Genomic DNA, 6,119 nt, shown 5'->3' with positions numbered 1-6,119 from the left:
TGAAGGCTTTGTGTCTTAATACGAGGAGCATTCATAATAAGGTGGATGAATTAGCTGCACAAATAGAGGTAAACGAATATGATATGATTGGGATTACGGAAACATGGCTCCAGGGTGGCCAAGGCTGGGAACTCAACATCCAGGGGTATTCAATATTCAGGAAAGATAGGCAGAAAGGAAAAGGAGGTGGGGTAGCATTGCTGGTTAAAAAGTGGATTAACACAATTGAAAGGAAGGATATTAGCTCTGATGATGTGGAATCTGTATGGGTAGAACTGAGAAATATCAGGGGGCAGAAAACGTTAGTGGGAGTGGTATATAGACCTCCAAACAGTAATGCAGAGGTCGGGGATGGCATTAAATGGGAAATTAGAGAAGCGTGTAATAAGGGCACAGCAGTTATCATGGGTGACTTTAATCTACATGTAGATTGGGCTAACCAAATTAGTAACAATACTGTAGAGGAGGAATTCCTGGAGTGTATACGGGATGGTTTCCTGGACCAATATGTCGAGGAACCAACTAGAGATCAGGCCATCTTAGACTGGGTATTATATAATGAGAAAGGATTAATTAGCAATCTTGTTATGCAAGGCCCCTTGGGTCGGAGTGATCATAATATGATAGAATTCTTCATTAAGATGGAGAATGAAATCGTTGACTCAGAGACTAGGTTCCTGAATTTAAATAAAGGAGACTACGATGGTATGAGGTGCGAGTTGGGTAGGATTGATTGGGGAATGTCGGTGGATGGGCAATGGCAAACATTCAAAGATCGCATGGATGAACTACAGAATTTGTTCATCCCAGTTTGGCATAAAAATAAAACAAAAAAGGTGACTCAACCGTGGCTAACAAAGGAAATTAGGGATAGCATAAGATCCAAGGAGAGAACATATAAATTGGTCAGAAAAAGCAGTAAACCTGAGGATTGGGAGCAGTTTAGGATCCAACAAAGGAGGACAAAGGGATTAATTAAGAGGGGGAAAATAGAGTATGAGAGTAAGCTTTCAGGAAACATAAAAACTGACTGTAAAAGCTTCTGTAGATATGTGAAGAGAAAAAGATTGGTGAAGTCAAGCATAGGTCCCTTGCAGTCAGAATCAGGGGAATTTATAATGGGGAACAAAGAAATGGCAGACCAATTAAATACATACTTTGGTTCTGTCTTCACAAAGGAGGACACAAAAAACCTCCCAAAGATGTCGGGGAACATAGGGTCTAATGAAAGGGAGGAACTGATAGAAATCAGTATTTGTAGGGAAATGGTGTTAGGGAAACTGATGGGATTGAGGGCCAATAAATCCCCAGGGCCTGATAATCTACATCCTAGGTTACTTAAGGAAGTGGCCCTAGAAATAATAGATGCATTGCTGGGCATCTTCCAAAATTCGATAGACTCTGGAACAGTTCCCATGGATTGGCGAGTAGCTAATGTTACCCCACTGTTCAAAAAGGGTTGTAGAGAGAAAACGGGGAATTACAGACCGGTAAGCCTGACATCGTTAGTGGGGAAAATGCTAGAGTCCATTATAAAGGATGTAATAGCAGAGCACATGGAAAAAAGTGACCGGATCGGACAAAGTCAACATGGCTTTACAAAAGGTAAATTGTACTTGACTAATCTACTGGAATTTTTTGAGGATGTAACTGGTAAAATAGATAAGGGAGAACCAGTGGATGTGGTGTATTTGGATTTTCAAAAGGCTTTCGATAAGGTCCCGCATAAGAGATTAGCGTGTAAAATTAAGGCACATGGGATGGGGGCAAGGTATTGACTTGGATAGAGAACTGGTTGGCAGACAGAAAGCAAAGAGTTGGAATAAACGGCTCTTTTTCCAAGTGGCAGGCAGTGACTAGTGGGGTACCGCAGGGATCGGTCCTTGGACCCCAGTTATTCACAAAATATATTAATGATCTGGACGAGGTAACTGGATGTAATATCTCCAAGTTTGCAGACGACACAAAGCTGGGTGAGCGTGTGTGCTGTAAAGAGGATGCCGAGAAACTCCAGGATGATTTGGACAGGTTGGGTGATTGGGCAGAAGCATGGCAGATGCAATATAACGTGGATAAATGCGAGGTTATCCACTTTGGTGTCAAAAACAAGAAGGCAGATTATTATCTGAATGGCAATAGATTGGGAGAAGGGGAAGTGCAACGAGACCTGGGCGTCCTTGCGCACCAGTCGCTGAAAGTAAGCATGCAGGTGCAGCAGGCGGTTAAGAAGGCAAATGGTATGTTGGCCTTCGTAGCAAGAGGGTTTGAATACAGGAACAAGGATGTCTTGCTGCAGTTGTACAGGGCCTTGGTGAGGCCACATCTTGAGTATTGTGTGCAGTTTTGGTCGCCTTACCTGAGGAAGGATGTTCTTGCCATGGAAGGAGTGCAGTGAAGATTCACCAGACTGATACCTGGGATGGCAGGAATGACGTATGAGGAGAGATTGGGTCGATTGGACTTGTACTCGCTGGAGTTTAGAAGAATGAGAGGGGATCTCATTGAAACTTATAAAATTCTGACAGGACTGGACAGACTAAGTGCTGGAAGGATGTTCCCAATGGTCGGGGAGTCCAGAACCAAGGGTCACAGTCGAAGGATAAGGGGTAAGCCATTTAGGGCAGAAATGAGGAGGAATTTCTTCACCCAGAGAGTGGTGAACCTATGGAATTCTCTGCCAAAGAAGGCAGTAGAGGCCAATTCATTAAATATATTCAAGAAAGAGTTGGATATATTTCTTAAGGCTAAAGGGATCAAGAGATATGGAGAGAAGGCAGGGACAGGGTACTGAATTTGGATGATCAGCGATGATCTCATTGAATGGCGGAGCAGGCTCGAGGGGCCGAATGGCCTACTCCTGCTCCTATCTTCTATATTTCTATGTTTCTATGACACATCACAGGGGTGAGTACGTTAAATATTACCACCCATAGAATAGGATGATAGTCTAGTTTACGTCTTGTCTGCCACCTGAGAGATCCGACCCTGCAAGTCCGGCAAGCAAGAAGACTTACAGTCACGGCCTGAGATCTCATAAGGTAAACCGGTTATAAGTATTGGGATAGAGGAATTCCTGCGGAAACTGGCCGGAGAGCCGAGTCGCCGGTAAATCCCAGGTTAGAGAGATTCCTGTGGACACTGGCCGGAGAGCCGATTCGCTGGTAAATGCCAGGGTAGAGGGATTCCTGTGGACACAAACCAGAGAGCCGATCCACCGGTAAATCCTAGCGTAGAGAGATTCCTGCGGACACTGGCCGGAGAGCCGATCCACCGGTAAATCCTAGCGTAGAGAGATTCCTGCGGACACTGGCCGGAGAGCCGATTCACCGGTATATCCCAGGGTAGAGGGATTCCTGCGGACACTGGCCGGAGAGCCGATTCACCGGTAAATCCCAGGTTAGAGAGATTCCTGTGGACACTGGCCGGAGAGCCGATTCGCTGGTAAATGCCAGGGTAGAGGGATTCCTGTGGACACAAACCAGAGAGCCGATCCACCGGTAAATCCTAGCGTAGAGAGATTCCTGCGGACACTGGCCGGAGAGCCGATTCACCGGTATATCCCAGGGTAGAGGGATTCCTGCGGACACTGGCCGGAGAGCCGATTCACCGGTAAATCCCAGGGTAGAGGGATTCCTGTGGACACTGGCCGGAGAGCCGATTCACCTGTATATCCCAGGGTAGAGGGATTCCTGCGGACACTGGCCGGAGAGCCGATTCACCTGTATATCCCAGGGTAGAGGGATTCCTGTGGACACTGGCCGGAGAGCCGATTCACCTGTATATCCCAGGGTAGAGGGATTCCTGCGGACACTGGCCGGAGAGCCGATTCACCTGTATATCCCAGTGTAGAGGGATTCCTGCGGACACTGGCCGGAGAGCCGATTCACCTGTATATCCCAGGGTAGAGGGATTCCTGCGGACACTGGCCGGAGAGCCGATTCACCTGTATATCCCAGGGTAGAGGGATTCCTGCGGACACTGTCCGGAGAGCCGATTCCCCGGTAAATCCCAGGTTAGAGAGATTCCTGCGGACACTGGCCGGAGAGCCGATTCTCCGGTAAATCCCAGGTTAGAGGGATTCCTGCGGACACTGGCCGGAGAGCCGATTCACCTGTATATCCCAGGGTAGAGGGATTCCTGCGGACACTGGCCGGAGAGCCGATTCCCCGGTAAATCCCAGGTTAGAGGGATTCCTGCGGACACCGGCCGGAGAGCCGATTCCCCGGTAAATCCCAGGTTAGAGGGATTCCTGCGGACACTGGCCAGAGAGCCGATTCCCCGGTAAATCCCAGGTTAGAGGGAATCCTGCGGACACTGGCCGGAGAGCCGATTCTCCGGTAAATCCCAGGTTAGAGGGAATCCTGCGGACACCGGCCGGAGAGCCGATTCCCCGGTAAATCCCAGGTTAGAGGGAATCCTGTGGACACTGGCCAGAGAGCCGATTCCCCGGTAAATCCCAGGTTAGAGGGAATCCTGCGGACACCGGCCGGAGAGCCGATTCCCCGGTAAATCCCAGGTTAGAGGGAATCCTGTGGACACTGGCCGGAGAGCCGATTCCCCGGTAAATCCCAGGTTAGAGGGATTCCTGTGGACACTGGCCGGAGAGCCGATTCCCCGGTAAATCCCAGGTTAGAGGGATTCCTGTGGACACTGGCCGGAGAGCCGATTCACCGGTAAATCCCAGGGTAGAGGGATTCCTGTGGACACTGGCCGGAGAGCCGATTCACTGGTAAATCCCAGGGTAGAGGGATTCCTGTGGACACTGGCCGGAGAGCCGATTCACCAGTATATCCCAGGGTAGAGGGATTCCTGCGGACACTGGCCGGAGAGCCGATTCCCCGGTAAATCCCAGGTTAGAGGGATTCCTGCGGACACTGGCCGGAGAGCCGATTCCCCGGTAAATCCCAGGTTAGAGGGATTCCTGCGGACACTGGCCGGAGAGCCGATTCACCTGTATATCCCAGGGTAGAGGGATTCCTGCGGACAGTGGCCGGAGAGCCGATTCTCCGGTAAATCCCAGGTTAGAGGGATTCCTGCGGACAGTGGCCGGAGAGCCGATTCTCCGGTAAATCCCAGGGTAGAGGGATTCCTGCGGACACTGGCCGGAGAGCCGATTCCCCGGTAAATCCCAGGTTAGAGGGATTCCTGTGGACACTGGCCAGAGAGCCGATTCCCCGGTAAATCCCAGGTTAGAGGGAATCCTGCGGACACCGGCCGGAGAGCCAATTCCCCGGTAAATCCCAGGTTAGAGGGATTCCTGCGGACACTGGCCGGACAGCCGATTCCCCGGTAAATCCCAGGTTAGAGGGAATCCTGTGGACACCGGCCGGAGAGCCGATTCTCCGGTAAATCCCAGGTTAGAGGGAATCCTGCGGACACCGGCCGGAGAGCCGATTCCCCGGTAAATCCCAGGTTAGAGGGATTCCTGTGGACACTGGCCGGAGAGCCGATTCACCGGTAAATCCCAGGGTAGAGGGATTCCTGTGGACACTGTCCGGAGAGCCGATTCACCTGTATATCCCAGGGTAGAGGGATTCCTGCGGACACTGGCCGGAGAGCCGATTCCCCGGTAAATCCCAGGGTAGAGGGATTCCTGTGGACACTGGCCGGAGAGCCGATTCACCTGTAAATCCCAGGTTAGAGGGATTCCTGCGGACACCGGCCGGAGAGCCGATTCCCCGGTAAATCCCAGGTTAGAGGGATTCCTGTGGACACTGGCCAGAGAGCCGATTCCCCGGTAAATCCCAGGTTAGAGGGAATCCTGCGGACACCGGCCGGAGAGCCGATTCCCCGGTAAATCCCAGGTTAGAGGGATTCCTGTGGACACTGGCCGGAGAGCCGATTCACCGGTAAATCCCAGGGTAGAGGGATTCCTGTGGACACTGGCCGGAGAGCCGATTCACCTGTATATCCCAGGGTAGAGGGATTCCTGCGGACACTGGCCGGAGAGCCGATTCCCCGGTAAATCCCAGGTTAGAGGGATTCCTGCGGACACTGGCCGGAGAGCCGATTCCCCGGTAAATCCCAGGTTAGAGGAATTCCTGCGGACACTGGCCGGAGAGCCGATTCACCTGTATATCCCAGGGTAGAGGGATTCCTGCGGACACTGGCCGGAGAGC

Source organism: Somniosus microcephalus, chromosome 4, assembly GCF_052327205.1.
Source record: "Somniosus microcephalus isolate GS21.2 chromosome 4, FLI_Smic_1.0, whole genome shotgun sequence".
NCBI lineage: Eukaryota > Metazoa > Chordata > Chondrichthyes > Squaliformes > Somniosidae > Somniosus > Somniosus microcephalus.
The sequence above is the reverse complement of the archived record's forward strand: the minus strand, read 5'-3'. Positions refer to the sequence as shown.